At 38.6% G+C, this 17,445-nt stretch overlaps 1 long non-coding RNA gene across 1 annotated transcript; it reads right to left on the bottom strand.

Annotated features, from left to right (window-relative positions):
- Positions 1–1,065: 1,065 nt before the first annotated feature.
- Positions 1,066–2,123, bottom strand: LOC149835420 (uncharacterized). The gene is made up of 2 exons (XR_016432322.1): positions 1,798–2,123; positions 1,066–1,703 (listed from the first exon to the last, which is right to left on the bottom strand). It is a non-coding gene; the product is annotated as an uncharacterized LOC149835420 (long non-coding RNA).
- Between the last annotated feature and the right edge of the window lie 15,322 nt (positions 2,124–17,445).

Raw genomic sequence — 17,445 nt, forward strand, 5'->3', positions numbered from 1 at the left:
GGTATTCTTTTGTCAAGGGAGGGGGCCCTTATTCCCCAACTCTGCTATAGAAAAAAAAACTATGTTTTTACCTACCAATTGATACATTGATTTACAAATCTAAAAATTCATGTTAAAACCAAGTAACATGTTTGCTTTGGTCATAGGTGGGGATGAGCAATCACAATTGAGAAAGTAGATGTGATTGTTAGTCACAAGGTCAATCTTGTGACAAGATTCAAGGCCGGAACAATCACAGGTACTTTTCTCATGTTTCACTAACTTTGAGAAAGTGATATGATTGTGATTTGCAATCACTCGATCTTGAGAAAATCCAAGAATCACATGACATTGCAAACATGCTCTAAGATTAGAATGTTTTCCCTGTTGGGGCAACTTGCTCTAGTGCTCAATGGAAACTGCAGGGCAGTTTCAAGTCACTTAGACCCATCCCTAGCTATTACGCATCAGGTACAATACAGTTATAGACTACCAAACAAATGAGGCCCTCCGAAGGCCACAAGAGGGATTGAGGGATACTTTTTCTAGGAATGCAACTGATCTTAGCTGTTGCAACCTAAGACAGCTCACTACGGCTTCACTCAACTGGTTGGAGCAACTTGTGAATGTCACCACACTAAAGAGATGTCACGAGTGCGACACCCACAGATGTGCATTCCTTGCCACAAGGCTGATGCTGGATTTAATCCTTGGTGGACAAGGGGTACCTGGAGTTTTTACAACATTGAGCTCGTGAGTGGGTGAGGTGGTTATCCACGATTATTTGAAAAAAAGACATCCCTAGGGCAACTACACATGCTTGTGTGCCAAGCTGCAAGAATTTTTTTGACAATGTTTTGTAGCCTACTCAAAAGGAACAGAAACAATTCCAAGAACATACGAAAGATGCCTCAGTGTCATAGGCAACAGATAGTTATGCACTCAAGAAATGAGAAAATGAACCACAAAATTCAAGACAGTATAGCTCAAGTTGCTGGCCATTACCTTGCCTCATGAATAAGCATCATTCCACATTTTACTCCCATGATAACTGGACTAAACACACAGAGCAAAATAACAAAATAACATACCAAAAAACAAAATCCATAGAAAAGATTCATTAATTAAACAGATAACTGGAGCGAGAAAGCTACCAACTCTGGCTTTCTGCCAAGAACACCCTGTTCATGCTATTTCACAATGTAAACGAAGAAAGAAAAATTACTTGGTGGCTTGGCAATTACGACCATGATGATGGCTATCTTGGTTTGAGCTTTCCAATTAATAAGCAACCTTCAATGACTAGGTAGTGAATCAAAAAATTAAAACAATATAAAATAAAATGTGACCTAGTTAAATTCGATCAGGCTGTTTAAGCATCTGCTCCATAGAGAGAAGAGCTCCATTGCCATGAGATTAATCCGCTACTGGAAGTAGAGATATCATCCCTTCTCAAAATTATCACTAATCAGTGCTGCAAGAATGTCTACCCATGTGTCTGGCACTCCAGGCAAGCACCAGTGCATACAATCCTGACCCCATACAGCCATTGCATCTTTTCTTCCTAACCAAATTGCTGGATGAGCATCAGCTCTGAACTCTCTCAAATGAGTCAGATCAAGCGGATGAATATCTGAACCTAGCAAACTCTGCTTGATAATAGAATTCACTTCTCTTGCTTCTCTATTTACCCCATTTTTCTTCAGATCAAACCAAATTTCAATCTATCAATACATCAAATTGTTTAGAAATATCAACAGTAATAACGATTTTCAGTATTCAATAAAACATCGCATAATATAATTTAGTTAACCATACCTCACCATCATCAAGAGGATTCTTGAAGAAGCAACTACCATTTTCATTCCACTCACCACCATAGAAATGCCTTGGGGACTGTGTGCGCCACAACTTGAGGACCCTTTTTGGGACTACTCTTTCAATGTAAGACACCATATTTTTGAGAACTTCCTGGAGCCCATCTCTTATACCAAGGTGTGGAAGTATTCGGCTACCCTTTTTATAAAATACAAGTGGTTTCTCCTCTGGAAATTTGTCCCCACCTGCATCCCACAATCAAGAGGTAAAAAGGCCATAACTTTATATATTTCTCAGTCAAATCATGCATATTTAGAAGCAACTATATGAAAAAAGAATATCTGCAAATGAGAGGAAACAACCGAGGAGAGCTTGTATGTGCTTAAATAGGAGGAATCCAGTAACATCTAAAATTTCTTACATGAAAGCCTCAAATTCCATCATTTAACAAAGTAATGAAGTAATGTCAAGGAAAATATATAACAAAATGGATCAAATAGAACTGTTAGAAAGCTGAACATTAATTAGAACTTTTCTTATCTTTAAGCATTTCATAAGCAATAGAGGATGGAAACTTTGCAAGGGCACTACCCAATTAAACAAACTGAATGAAAGCTTCATAGCATATGCAAATGACTGCACAATAACCAATGGAAAATAACAACACGAACAACAATATGATCGTAATAATAACAACACCTTGTTCCAGCAGGAAAGAGACAAGCATTCCGCATATGGCAGTAACAAATGCATCAGCCCGTGATTAAGTACAGTGAGAATGATAAAAACAATGACAACAACATTTAAGACAATAACCTCTTTTTATTGCTGGAAAGCAGCAAGCATTTCATACATGAGAGCAATAGATGTATCGGCCTGTGGTTATGAACTAACTGATATAGTTACAAGTCCAATATCAACCTGGGGCTTTATTATAAGCCTGGGAAAGAAGCATGAGAAATAGTTGAGGTTAAAAAGGGCCAAGAAACTACACTGGGAAAATGGAAACTTCGACCAGGATTCTGTAGCTCAAAATAAAGGATGTTCTATCAGAAGACCTCACGTGACACCTGCAGAATATGATATCCTTATACTGGAGAATTTCTACAGATACAGGGATAAAAGATGTTGGCCTCAAAAGCCTTCTGATGATCGAAGACATTAAAGTTTTTCAAATTTGTGGTTATAGCTCAAAACAAATAGCTTGAATCATCTCATCCAATTAACCTGATCAGTAGGGATGTTAGCATAATATTGTGAAGGGAAGACAGTTCTTGTTGCTTATGACTCATTCCAAGACATTCTGTTCACTATTTTACATTCACTAATTGGTCAGCAGACTGTTAAAACACATTGTGTGTGTGTGTGTGTGTGTGTGCATATATATATATATATATATATATATATATATATATATATAAGGGGTATTTTAGTCATTTCATATATTGTAATAAATACAGTCCAATAGGGACTGTATAGTCTTTTTAGATTTTTAATTTTCTTTTCATTTTTTAATGTAAAACAGTTTGTGATTGTGGGGAAGCGGTCCAACTAGTAGTTGGACTGCTCCCAAGGGTCATATTTCTGACCGTTGAGGCAGTCCAATGCTTCACTCCCTTTTTGACTGCTGTATTGCTCTATAAATAGAGCCTTTTATAAGTGTTTATGCATGTTTTTTCAAGCATACTTGTAGAGATTATAAAATCATTATTTTTTACATTGTACTATTGTGAAGTTTGTGTTTTGTATATCTCCTTTGTGAGATTGTAATCGGTCCATTAGAGACCATATTGTGATTTGAGCACTTGTGTAGCCCTTTGTTGGCATTGTGATTGTGCACATCTTGTTTCATTTCATAGTATCAGAGCCTTGGGATCTTGTAGTATTGAAAAACATCTTGGGTGCTCTCTCTCTACGGTGGTAGTCTTCAAGCTTCGTTCTTCAACTTCAAGCTAAATTCTTCACCTTTAATATGGGTGAAAGAGAATCCGCCTCCGTCATCTCCTACAAGCTCAACGAAAGTAACTACTTGATGTGGGCTATCGCAATGGAAAACCATATCAAGGAAAAAAAGTATGGGGTTTTGTTAGTGGGACTACTAATGAACCCCAACTAAAGCTAACAAAAAGAGGAGATCAAATCAAAGTTTTTTTCGAAGAAGAAAATGAGAAGGTTTTGCAAGAATATCAAGACAAAAAGAAGGATTAGGAGGTTAACAACGCTCAAATACTCTCATGGTTCACGAATATCGTAGAGTTCAAGATTGCAACTAACATCAAGTTTAAAAAAGAGTATGATGCATGGATCTTTTTAAGGAGCACATTCATTCAAAAAGATATGGCCAGTGTTATTAAAAACGTGCCTCAAGGCGCAAAAAGCGTGCCTTGCCAAAAGGCGAGGGGCTTTAAGCCTTGAGGCGCATGTACAAAGCGCAAAAGCCCTGAAGCGTGCACCTCGCATGCCTTGAGGCGAGGCGTGCCTCATGCTGAGGCGTACACGCCTTAAGTTTTCATGGTCAAATGAGGGTCAAAGCCCTCATTTGACCATAAAATAGGGTTTCGGCTTCACGCACACTCTCCCTCTCCTCTCCCACTCGCTTTCCCTCTCTTCACGCTCCTCCTTCACGCCCGCTCTCCCTCTCCTCTCTCACTCGCTCTCCCTCTCTTCACGCTCTTCCTCGGCAATAGCGTTTGTAATACCCACAATTTTTATCAGATAAATAATTTTAGATTTTAAGTCATTAAGGTGATACACGAATATTTTATTGTTTTAATTATTTATTCGTAATTGGATCTTGGATAACCTATTTGGATCCTTGAAGTAAATCGGATTTTAATGAGAAAATTTCTACAACACTTTAGTGGGAATTGGTATAGCTTAAGGCGATGTTCGGATCCACAATATTGCATTTGGATCTTCGATATCAGAATTTCAATATTAATCTGGATCCTTGTATTGAAACCATAAAGATCAATGTACATTTAGCTGGATCCATAATAATTCATTTGGATCCATAGTTCTAAATCAGAGTAGGATCAAAACTTTGGATTTCTGGATCTGAATTTTATTAAAAGGATGGGCGAAGCACAATGGATCTTGGATCCATATTAATTTATGTTAATTTTGGATAATGTAAATGGATCTATATTAACCTATGAAAGACCCACAAGATCGTATCGAAGAATAAACCAAATGTATTAAGAAAATAATATTTTAAAGCTTGTAATATTTTGAATCCTTAGACAGATCCAAATTGCCCAACTGGGTGGTTTCATTAAAGATTTGGGTTGCGGGTCTCAGTGGTGGCCAAACCGAAACTGTACCCAATTGGGGTGTAATATATATATATATATATATATATATATATATATATATATATATATATATATATATATATATATATATATATATATATATAAATAAGATAGTAATAATAATACCAAGTATAAATATATATATGGATCCACAGTTGGATCCGTATGGGTTCAAATTGCGGACCCAAACCGTAGGCAAACCACGGTTACACACCGCAGCCGGATCGTGGGTCACGGACCCGAACCCAAGTTGTGCCTCGAGCATGTTACGAAAAAACAAACAAACAAAACAAAATGAACCCTGGTCGGATTCGGACCCGACCCGGACCCGTTAGGGTTAAAGCTGAGGGGAAAGAGTTCTTCTCCCCTCTCATGCGCCGCACTCTTCCTTTACGAAAAAAAAAGAAGAAGGGGGAAACCCTTTTTCGGGTTTCCTGAAAAGCACCCCCTGTGCTTTAAAAACACACAGGGGAGAGGAGGCCTCACCTCGCAGCCCCTCTCCTCCTCCTTCACCTTCTCTCTCTCGGTGGGCGATGTTGGTTGATGGCAGTGCTGCCTTCCTCTCACCATCGCTGTTGTCGCCAGCGACCTCCCAACAACTCGAGCCGCTGTCCTCTGCAACATCTCTGCCCTCTCGCTCACCGATGGCCTCAGCCAACACATTCGCTTCCCCTCCCGTTTCCTTTCCAGCCGCCAGCAGTGCCGCTGCCGATTCCCCTTCCCTCGCATACTTCCTCGACTCTCGATTTCTCGCTGCAGCAGCCACCCTCACCGGAGTCGGCGACCCTCCTGCGACAGCAACCTCTGAGCGCCGAAACAGGTAGGGATTCTGTGATTTTTCTTGTTAGGTCATGGATTGATTTTAGTGGCGTTGGGGTTTGTCAAGAAAGGGGGGGGGGAATCTCTGATAACCCTAAACCGGAGATCCCCAAATTTCTTGGGTTTGGGGGTTTCAGGTTTTTAAGAGATTGGGATTTCAGATTTTCAATAGCAGGGTCTCTCTATACCCTTCACAATTGCTGCAGATGTCGGTAGAAAATGTTAAGACTTTGTTTTATCAAATGCATGGTTTCACTATGTTCTACGGGTATAACCCCAAAGTTGAGAACACCGTCCGTGAGATTAGCAGTTTACACGCAGGCTGGGTAATACCGAGTAACCCTTTCGGACATCCCCGTCCCCCACTGGATGATTAGATTAATAGTGAGCTTATTTCTCTATGATTTTAACCCTTACTTTCATATATGGTAGCCTGAGTAATAGTTTTCCGAACTGAGATTTATGACAAGACAACCTAATACGGGGTATGGTTCTGAATCAGGGTGGGTGTGCATACATTGCCTAACTTCTATGTGAAGCCTCGATGATAATAAAGAATGTAGTTTTTATTTCTTATCCTTTCTTTGTATCAAGTCCCCTGTCAAGGAAATTGGTTGCTGTGTTTATTACAATAGTCGTTTCCTTCGGTGTTAAGTTCAATAAGATGTATATATCTATATCAGAACTCCTGTGTGACAGCAGCTAGAACTAGTATTTCCTGGGTATAATTAATAAACCAACAAATTTATTTTAGCTTGCTTGTTACCTTAATTAGCATTCCTTGTATGTAGGTGCAACCACAACATGGTGATCTGTGTGGGTTGCCTCTAAGAGTCTCCATGAGCTAGGCAAAAGAGGGTCTATTCTTACTACAAATTAGAATATTTGGCCGTTAGAAGGTTTTTGTTTGCTAATTAGGTAATATCTGAATACATGCTAAAGTCTCTTGGTTCAAACCATGTAACAGTTAGGATTAGGATTCACATCTGCATTGGATAAATAGTAGGTAGTGCGCAAATTACATGTACTGTTTAGGGAAATCCATCTAGAATAAGTTGTTCATCGTTTTGCTGAAGTATGGGTAATACTTCACGTACCAGAAGACTGTATGTACTGTTTCATATCACAATCTAGGTTTAGAAAGACTGCAACAGGTTTGGATGAATCTGTGTCATTTAATTTTTCTGAAATTAGATGGCAATGTGGTCCATATTTTATCTATGTAGCTGTTAAATTGATTTACAGTAATATGTGAAGCTTGACATTTCATTTTAACTGATATCTAAACAGAAGCAGTTAACTGTACTGCGTGTGTTATACAAATAGTGGTTTTGAAAACATTACTCTTTAACGTATGATAAATAAGTCACACAAATGAATACAACACTGTCACTACTGGCAGATGCTTGTCAGTGTCGTTAGATGTTTATAGAAGACCAGGTTGTGTTTTGATAAAGAAAATCGTTCTACGACCTTACTTGAATAAGCTTTGTTTTATCGATTGTACAACTGTATCCTTAAGTCCCAAGGAGACAGAGTTTCAAGTCTGGAGGATGAACAAACCACCCAATGGCTTGCCTGTTAGGTACATAGCATAGGTCAACCATTGTTTGTACTTAAAGGACATTGAAATAGTAGAAATTATGTTTTAAAGGTTTTGCAAATACATTCTATAGTTGTCAACTGCTATATAATGAAAGTCTGGATCTTATTTGAACAACCATGGGAGTGTTTGATATAGGTGTTTATTAGGTGGAATCAACCTTTTTAGTTACCATGTGGTGATTTGTGATTTCCAGTTCAGGATATTAAGCTGCATACAAATTTGGTGTTCAACTACAAATTTGGTGTTCAACTGCATATTAAGTTGATATTTAGTTGCATATTAAGCTGCATAATTTAGGATGTTCAATTGCATATTTCTTAAAATCTATGTCACATGGGTGCGGGTGCGGGGATTCGGCACTTCCAAAAAACCCGGGTGCGGGGGTGCGGCAGGGGCAAAAATGTCAATATATATATAGGGGGTCGGGGTTCCCCTCCCTTACGAAAAAAAGATCAGCTGACCTGCTCGATTTTTTTTTTAAAAAGCAGTTGTCTGTCAGCAGCTGACAGACAACTGCTTTTAAAAAAAAATCGAGCAGCTGACAGAGCTGCTTTTTAAAAAAAAAAAATCGAGCAGCTGACAGACAGCTGCTGTCAACAGATTTTTTTTTTAAAAAAAATTTCGCAGCATAGGGCAAATTTTTAAAAAAAAAAAATCCAAAAAAAAATTGGACCTAAATGATCCTGGGTGCGGTCAACGCACCTAGGATCGGGTTGACCGCACCCGGTGCCGCACCCGCACCCACATCGAGTCGCGTCGACGCGGGTGCGGCACCCTGCTAGCCGAATCCCTGTGACATAGCTTAAAATGTTCCAATGCCCCTGAAGTGTATATCATCTAGAAGGTTCAAATGGCCATTAAGATGCTTATCCCCCAATGTTCATATGCATGTTAAACTATATATTTTTCTGAAGTACTATTGTGTAACACTACATATTTGCTGAAAGTATCAATTGCCAACTAAGCTGTATATCTTGTGGAATGTTCAAATGAGAAGGTGTTTGGAAAAATGTATATAGTTGTATTACCAAATCTCTAAGATTACCCTGCATGCTCAATAAGGGACACCAATAGTGTCTTTGCTTGTTGGCAGAGCTTTTAATACATGCCACCCTTTTTATACATGGAGGCGTTGTGGCAATTTGCTATTAAAGAATAAATAAATAATAATAATGATGATGAATGATGATTTGATAACCGAACCTATGGGTCAGTTTGTTATGGACATATGAATGTCAAGCCAGTGTATTGAGGGTCATGCATAGACCATCGAAGTTATGATCTGAATCCACATGAAAAAGAAAATATAATATTGTTGCCCGACTGGTTTAAAGGCACCGGGGCATTCGTGCTTGACTGGTTTAAAGGCACCGGAGCACTTTGGGTGGGTTATGCAATCAATATGACAAAGGATTGGGATTGTTCTATACCCTTGGTAAATTAACTAAGGTTGAGAATTTTATTGCTGTGGTAGTAGAAGAAAGTTGGGAAAATGCCCTGTACTTCGGGAAATAAATTAAATGAAAAGATTAACCCACTCAGATTCGGGCTTACCTTGGAGAGGGTAGGTGGTACAAAACTTCGGGGACATGTGTTTACTGTTCGAGCGTAAAGCGACTCGTTGGTCCTAGTCCTCGGAGTTGGGGGACCCGGACTACCAATATGTCCTACGTGGTAGCTCTTTGTTCTTCTGCAGAAGTTAGGGATGCATCCTGTTTTGGTTTTGGCCTTTGGGAGTTTCTCTCGGTCACCGGCCGCTCCCTTGGGATTTCAGTCACAGTTAGAATGTTCGGGTTAATGAAACAACTTGGAATAATATACCCCCGAACGTTCTCTTCTGTGATGGTTGTCTCGGCTCGTGTGTACCTGCAGGATAAGAAAAGATAAACATCAATTAGAACATGTTAGGTATCACAGTGAGTGGAGTTACTAGGGAGACATGTTTATATTCTTCCAGCATGTTCTGAGCTTGTGATGAAATGACATCCTGCAATGTGTAGATATGAGATAATCAAATTCATATTGAGATTTCTACATGAATGTTATGCATGATTATGATTGTTGTTGTAGAATATGTTTTAATTGCTTAATTATAACTACTGCATAATCTGTTTGCCTGCTTAGATATATCTCTGTTACTGTTGTTACATAGTCTTCTTTGTGCGATCCTTAATACGCTGAAATTTCACACACGACAACCACATCACATACTAGATTCATGATATACCTGCATTAAGAGTTACAATTTTCCTACTTAGACGTGGTAGTCTAATTCCAATCAATTTACTATTTTCCAGGTAAAGAATAGGGTTTATCAGCGGCTGCGGGATGAGACATCGGATCGAGATTTTTGGATTTATTGTTTCAGGGATCACTTGGGTTTATTGTAAATTTTAACTGTTTATATCATTTATAACTCTGATGTTAATTTTCATTGATATTGAAATGAAATAAATGTGTTGGGTTTTCTCTCCACTGTAATGTTCTGAAATACTTAACCCTATATTATTTCTTGTTTCCGCTGTTATATATATATATATATATATATATATATATATATATAAAAGTCTTCAAATTTTGGGTTAAAATTTCGGGGCGTTACAGTGTTCGCCTTCCACGACGCCCTCAGCAATTTCAACTCTGGTGATTACTACGGCTGCCACGACGCCCTCGAAGCGATTTGGAACGATGCGAAGGAACCCATCAGAACCATCATGCACGGAATTCTTCAGTGCGCCGTTGGATTCCACCATCTGTTCAACCAGGTTTTTCTCTTTCTTTACTGTTTGGAATTTTTAGTTTGTGATGATGCGCTTAATTCCTTATTTTCATAAAAAAAAATGTTTGGATTTTCATTTTGTGACATTATTGGTATTGACATCGTTATCTGGTAATTTTAGTCATTACTTACTGATTCTTATTGTCTTTGTTGTTTATTTGGATACTTGACTTAGAATCCACCTTATGAACTACATTTTTAAATTCTCCGAATTTCAGAATCTGGTATGTCCGAGAGTTGAGATATCCATTCGTGCGAGAATTGGAAAGGCATGGGATTTGGGCATTTTGTGGAATGACCTAGGTATCAGAGTCCAGTTTTTAAACTAAACCGAACAGATATCTCAGAGTTGGTACTTGGTACTGAGTTCTGATTCTGAAAAACAGAATTTTAGGAATTTGCCCAGTTGTTTCATTTGTTTGGTTAGAAGAACAAGAACGTCGTTGATTTATAAGAACTTTCTGTGGGTGGGGGAAAATAATGTAATTCTTGGAGTGTTTATGATCTTATGTATAGAGGTTGGGTTACAATACTTGCTTGAAGAAGTTCGATGTAATACCTTGATTCGTTCTCATCCTCCTTCAGCGTGTAACTGGTATCACTCAGTAAGAATAGCGTGTAATCGTTCTCATCCTCCTTCAATGACACGATCATAGTGTTTTTAAGTTAAAAAATTATTTTTTAAGGCTTACGCTTTACGCCTCGAGGCTTATGCCTCGCCTCAGATTTTGGTGGAGTGCCTCGCTACGCCTCAACGCTTTTCACAACACTGGATATGGCTAAACTATATTATCTCTAAGACAAGGTATGTACTACCAAATAAGGGGATAAGAGTGTAAGAGATTTTTACGGTCGCTTATCCCCTATTTGGGATGAGTGAAAAAGTTTATTTGTCTGTGTATTGTCTATGTATTCTTTACTTGTATTTGTTATTTTGTATTCCGGGTCTGGATAATATATCAGACCCGACCCATACTATAAACGAAGGATATATATATATACACGTTTTAGGTTACAATTTCATTATTGAAAATCGTGATAGCCGCAACTCCTCCCTTCTCTTTCATCTCTCTTTTCACGTGTGACAGATCCTAGTGAAATCTAACATGGTATCAGAGCAAAGATCCATCTAGTGAAATCTAACATGGAAATCGTGACACTTCGGTTCTTCTTTCTATTCTTGTCTCACGATTTGTATTGAATATTCAGATTTGATTGTGTACATGCGTCAGATCTGAAATATTCAATCCTTGCATTAGATCTCAAATTTTCTTGATCGTGCATATTCTCCGTCTCGCACTTCCTCATTCTGTCAGATCTGAAATACTCAGATCTGATCGTGAATACTCTTGGTCTCACAATTCCTATTTCTGCCAAACCTTGTCTGAAACAATCGGATCTGATCATCCATCAGTATCCGATCTGGAATACCATATTTTTTTATTACTGAATCACGCAAATCGTTGGGCCTACAAATCGTTGTGTCTACAAATCATTATGCCTACAAATCGCTGTGTCCACAAATCGTTGTGCCTACAAATCGTTGTGCCTGCAATCGTTGTGCCTATAAATCTTTGTGCCTACAAATTGTTGTGCATGAAATACACCTGATGTCAAATTCCATATTCACGAAACTCTTTGTTCTTAAACCAGCATAGTTTCTATCTGCGATTTATTAAAGTCTGTTTAGCGTGAGCTGTTCTGCTCTCTTCCCTGCATCTATCACAGCCGTAAAAAAAGGCAAGAAGGGACGACCAGCAAGTTTCTTAAGCAGTGGACTATGCATCTCGTGAATACCTTGTTAACTTTTAAGATATGGACTCCTCCCATTCTTCCCACTCTGGTCTCTCTTCGAGTTTTCTCAATCAACTTATTTCTGAAAAATTGACTACCTCAAACTTCTTGATTTGGAAAAGACAGATCATTCATTTTATAAGGAGTCAAGGTCTCTTAGGTCATCTGGATGGAATCACTTCAGCTCCACTGGAATTCGCTGCACGAGAAGAGAAGGATGATAAAGGGGCAATCTCAATTGTGTATGTCAAATATGCAGAATATCTCAACTGAAAAAAGAAAGATTAGTTAGTGGTCGCGTACATTACCTCTACACTCTCTCAAGAGGTACTTATTGCAATTTTTGACAATTGCACAACCATGCAACTTTGGGAAAAACTGGTTCAGACATATTCACAAGTTTCTCAAGCAAGAATAGTTTTTCTCAAGAGAGAATTTCAGCTACTGAGAAAAGAATCCATGACTATCATGGAATATCTAAACAAGATAAAGACCATCACAGATCAACTTGCGGTTATAGGATGTGTTGTGAGTGACAGTGATATGGTGCAACAAACCTTGAGTGGATTGGGATCAAAATATAACATGATTGTTAATTCATTACTGTGTTTGTCTGCTCTTCCCACCTTTGATGAGCTTCGGGCTAAATTAATTCAGTACGAAATGACCCTGAAAGGCTTTTCTGAGGATAATCACACTCATACGAATATCCAAGAGGTCTTTTCCACAGGAATGACTAGGACAAGGGCGAGGAGGACAAGGGAAAAATGGACACGGGGGACATGGATTACTTCCTACACCCACCGTTACTCAGGGATCAAGACCCATTCCCACATGCTTCTTTTGCAACAAAAGGGGGCATATCAAGGTGAATTGTTGGCATAATCCTGAAAATAAAGGAAAGTCTCATCAGGCAACATCCAAAAGGAAGTCCAGCAACACCAAAGACAGTGGAGAGATTAAAGAGTTGTTAATATCTGCCTTGTCGGGATTGAATCTAAAGCAAAATGAATAAGGAACTTGGTTCGTTGATTCTGGGGCAGCAACTCATGTGATCGGTGATGCAGGTAAACTTTTCAAACCTATTCCCTATTTTGGAAAAAGTAAGATTGTCACTAGAGAGGGATCTTTCGACCCTGTTACTCGCATTGGAAAGTCTATCATCCCCATGTCACATTCTACTCTTGAACTCTCCAATGTCCTTCGTGCTCCCAATATCAAGAAAAATATTGTCTCTGTTTCTAAACTTGTTGATGATAATCATGCTTCAATCGAATTTACTCCCTTCTTTGTGCAGGTCAAGGACCTTTGCACGAGGAAAACATTCGCTGAAGGAAAGAGACAAGGCAATATGTATGTCTTTCAAGAAGACCCATGTCATTCGGCCTGTCCTGCTCACCCGGATTTGAAGTCTCCATTAGAGTTATGTCTTTCTGAAAATGATCCTAGTATTTCTGAATGTAATAAGCCTCTTCTATGGCACAGTCATTTAGGATATTGTGGGAGTCATTTTATTGAGAAACTTGTTTCTAATAATCTCATTCCAAAAGAAAATCTCAATATGGAAGAGAGAAGTCAAAAGTGTTCCATTTGTCTTTTATGCAAGTCATGTATTACCTTTTTGTTTCATTAATAAGAGAGCTTCAAAGCCTTTTGAGATAATATGTTTTGATGTATGGGGGCCTGCTCTAGTCATCTCTGGATCTGGAAGCAAGTACTGTCTATTTTTTTTTTACAGTTACTCTCGATACACCTGGATATACTTCATGAAAAATAAGTCTGAAGTTTTCCTTTTGTTTCAGAACTTCCTGTCCTTAGTAAAAAATCAAATCTCTGAGTTCATTCAATTTTTCCAATGTGATGGAGGAGGGAAGTTCGCATCCAGTGACTTCATTTCTTTTCTTCAAAATAATGGGATAGGAAGAAGAGTGTCATGCCCACACACGCCACAACAGAATGGGATTGTTGAGCGCAAACATAGGCATATTGTTGAAAGTGCAATGAGTATGCTTCATGACAGTCATCTTCCCATCAATCTGTAGACAGAAGCTTTTCATTCTGCTGTACATGTGATAAATAGATTGCCCGTGGTTATTTTAGAAAACAAGTCTCCTTATCACTGCCTTTTTGGAATTCATCCTGATTATCATGACTTACGTGTTTTTTGATGTATTTGTTATATGCATATTTATCAGTCATTGAGAAACAATTTTTAGGATAAGGCTCAGAAGTGTAGATTTGTGGGATATGCGAAAGACTACAAAGGATACAGATGTTATGATCCCATTAACAGACACATCAAAATCTCGAGAAATATTGTTTTTGACGAGTTGAACTTCGATCATAAAATTGACACAGGTGACGTGTCCTCTACCTCAGTTAAAGTTTATTACCCTTGGCTGAATTCAGATCTCTTTGATAGTTCGAATGAAGAATGTCATTCAGACTGTGTGCAACACGAAGAAGAGAGTCCCAAGATCGTTGGTACATCGAAATCACAGAGCTCTGAAGCAGTACCACCATTGGAAACGGGAAGGTATAAGGGCATTTCCTACACCAGACAGAGAACGGTTGCTTCATGACTCCTAAATCGGGCTCAAGAGGTTGCACCTACCTCCTCACACACCCTTGACGTCAGGAGGTCCAGTCGCATGCGGCATCCTATTGATAGGTGGGTTAGCTACAACAATTTCTTTATGGATTTTCAACTCTTTTTTACTGCTCTCAACAAGGAGGATGAACCTATTATGTACTACCAGGCAGCCACTTCTAAGAAATGAGTAAAAGCCATGAACGATGAAATGCAAGCCTTACATGAATGTGGAACCTGAGAAATTGTTTCAAAACCGCCTGACAAAAATGTGGTAGGATGCAAATGGGTCTACAAAATAAAATATAAACCAGATGGGACCATTGAACGATACAAGGCAAGACTCGTAGCAAAGGGTTTCACACAAGAAGCAGGACAAGACTATGATGAGACTTTTAGTCCAGTGGTGAGAATGGGAACAATTCGAATAACATGGATGGACATTGAGTCAGCTTGATGTTAAGAATGCATTTTTGCATGGAGATTTGGAGGAGGAAGTTTACATGGAACAACTACCTGGATATTATGAGGAAGATTGTAAGACAAATGTATATAGATTAAAAAGGGTTGTCTATGGTCTAAAGCAAGCATCTCGCTCTTGGTTTGACAACTTCTCTCTTGAGATTCAGAAGCATGGCTTTGCTCACTCCTTACTAGATCACTCATTGTTCATCTTTAGAGGGCAAAATGTGATCACCTTATTGCTAATTTATGTTGATGACATTGTCATCACAGAAAACTCTGAGGATCATATCAAAGAAGTAAAGAAACTATTGAGTCAGAGATTCAAAATGAAAGACCTTAGTGCCCTGCGTTATTTTCTTGAAGTTGAAGTTGATAGCCGAGCTGATGGGTTGACTCTCACCCAACACAAGTATACGATGGACGTTCTAATCAAAGCAGGTGTGAAGGATTGTAAACCTCTAGAGACTCCAAGTATTCCTCACCAAAAATTGAGTGCCCATGATGGAGACTTGTGTGAGGATCCCACCAGGTACCGCAGCTTAATAGGGATGTTACAGTATCTCACATTCACTCGACCTGATATTGTTTATTCAGTCAATCAGGTGTCCCAGTTCATGCATGAACCGCCTACTGGGCATATGGAGGTTGTTAAATGGATACTCAGATATCTGAAAGGCAGAGTTGGGGATGGATTGATATACTCTCCAAAACCATCTGTCAAGGACATATGCGAGATTACTGTATATTGTGATGCAGACTGAGCAGGGGATCTAGATGAACGAAGGTCTACATCAAGATATTGCATCTTCATTAGAAGAAACTTAGTATCCTGGAGCAGTAGAAAACAAAAGGCCATTGCTAGATCAAGTACTGAGGCTGAGTACATATCCATGGTTGCTGTTATTGCTGAAGTCACATGGGTCCGACATTTGCTAACTGAAGTGGGAGAAGTGATATCTCGGTTTATCTTGTTGTGCGACAATCAAAGTGCTCTCAACATGTCATTCAATCTGGTCCATCACAGTCGTGCGAAACACATTGAGATAGATCAACATTTTGTGAGACAAAGGTTGAAGAAAAGGAGATCGAGCCCGAATTTTTTAACACTAAAAGACAAGTTGTAGACATATTCACAAAAGGCTTGACCAAGGATCGTTTTTTGACACTTAAAGGCAAGTTGTTCATGGTTCAAAACCATGATCAACTTGAGGGGGGGTGAAAAAGTCTATTTGTTTGTGTATTGTCTATGTATTCTTTACTTGTATTTGTTATTTTGTATTCTGGGTCTGGATAATATATCAGACCCGGCCCATACTATAAATGAAAGATATATATACACGTTTTAGGTCACGATTTCATTATTGGAAATCGTGACAGTCGCAGCTCCTCTTTTCTCTTTCATCTCTCTTTTCACGTGTGACAGATCCTAGTGAAATCTAACAATGAGTTGGCTATATTGGAACAAAAATGGGAAGATTCAGCAATTGAGATGAGAAAGAAATAAGCTGAAAGAGAAAATCTTTTCTCTTTTCTATACAGCCTTCGACCAAAATTTAAGCAAGTTAGGTTCTCTCTACTTCATAGGACTTCAGCTCCTATAAGTGATACCTTTGCTCCAATATGTCAAATAAAAACTAGACTTGGAATGCACAAGTCTAGTGATGAGGTGATTGTCGTATCAAGACCCAATTTTTTTGTAAAAACTTATAAACCGCTTAATTTTGAGAAAAAATTTAATGGAGGAGAACATAATGGGGGAGGATATAATGAGGGAGGATACAAGGGTGGTAAAATTATTTGTCACTATTGTAAAGAACTGGGACACATAAGACTGGATTGTCTCAAACTCAAAAAGATGGCCACGGTAAGTCAAGAACCTCAAGAATCAAAGAAATAGGGCAACTTCAATGACTTGCCAATTGTCCAAATTGTGGAGGTCATTTCATTAATACTAAAAGCCACTCCATCTACATTTGGTGTCACCGTCTCCTCTTCTTCTCCTCCGAGTAGGTCCTCTTGGATTTTGGATTCAGAAGCTTCTTTTCATATGACTCATAATGAGTCCCTACTATCCGATTGCACTAGTTCATATTTTTCATGTGTGTCAACCGCCGATGGTACTTCTTTAAAAGTTAAAGTATAAAAAACCTTAACAATGATTAATTTTTTTTCCAAATGTTAGGGTTATTCCAAAACTTGATTTAAACCTTTTTTCGATTTCTCAAATTTTCGATTATAGGTGTAAAGTATTCTTCTCATCTAAAGCTTGTCGAGTGCAGGA

Source organism: Nuphar pumila, chromosome 6, assembly GCF_984573655.1.
Source record: "Nuphar pumila chromosome 6, dmNupPumi1.hap1.1, whole genome shotgun sequence".
NCBI classification, from domain to species: Eukaryota; Viridiplantae; Streptophyta; class Magnoliopsida; order Nymphaeales; family Nymphaeaceae; genus Nuphar; species Nuphar pumila.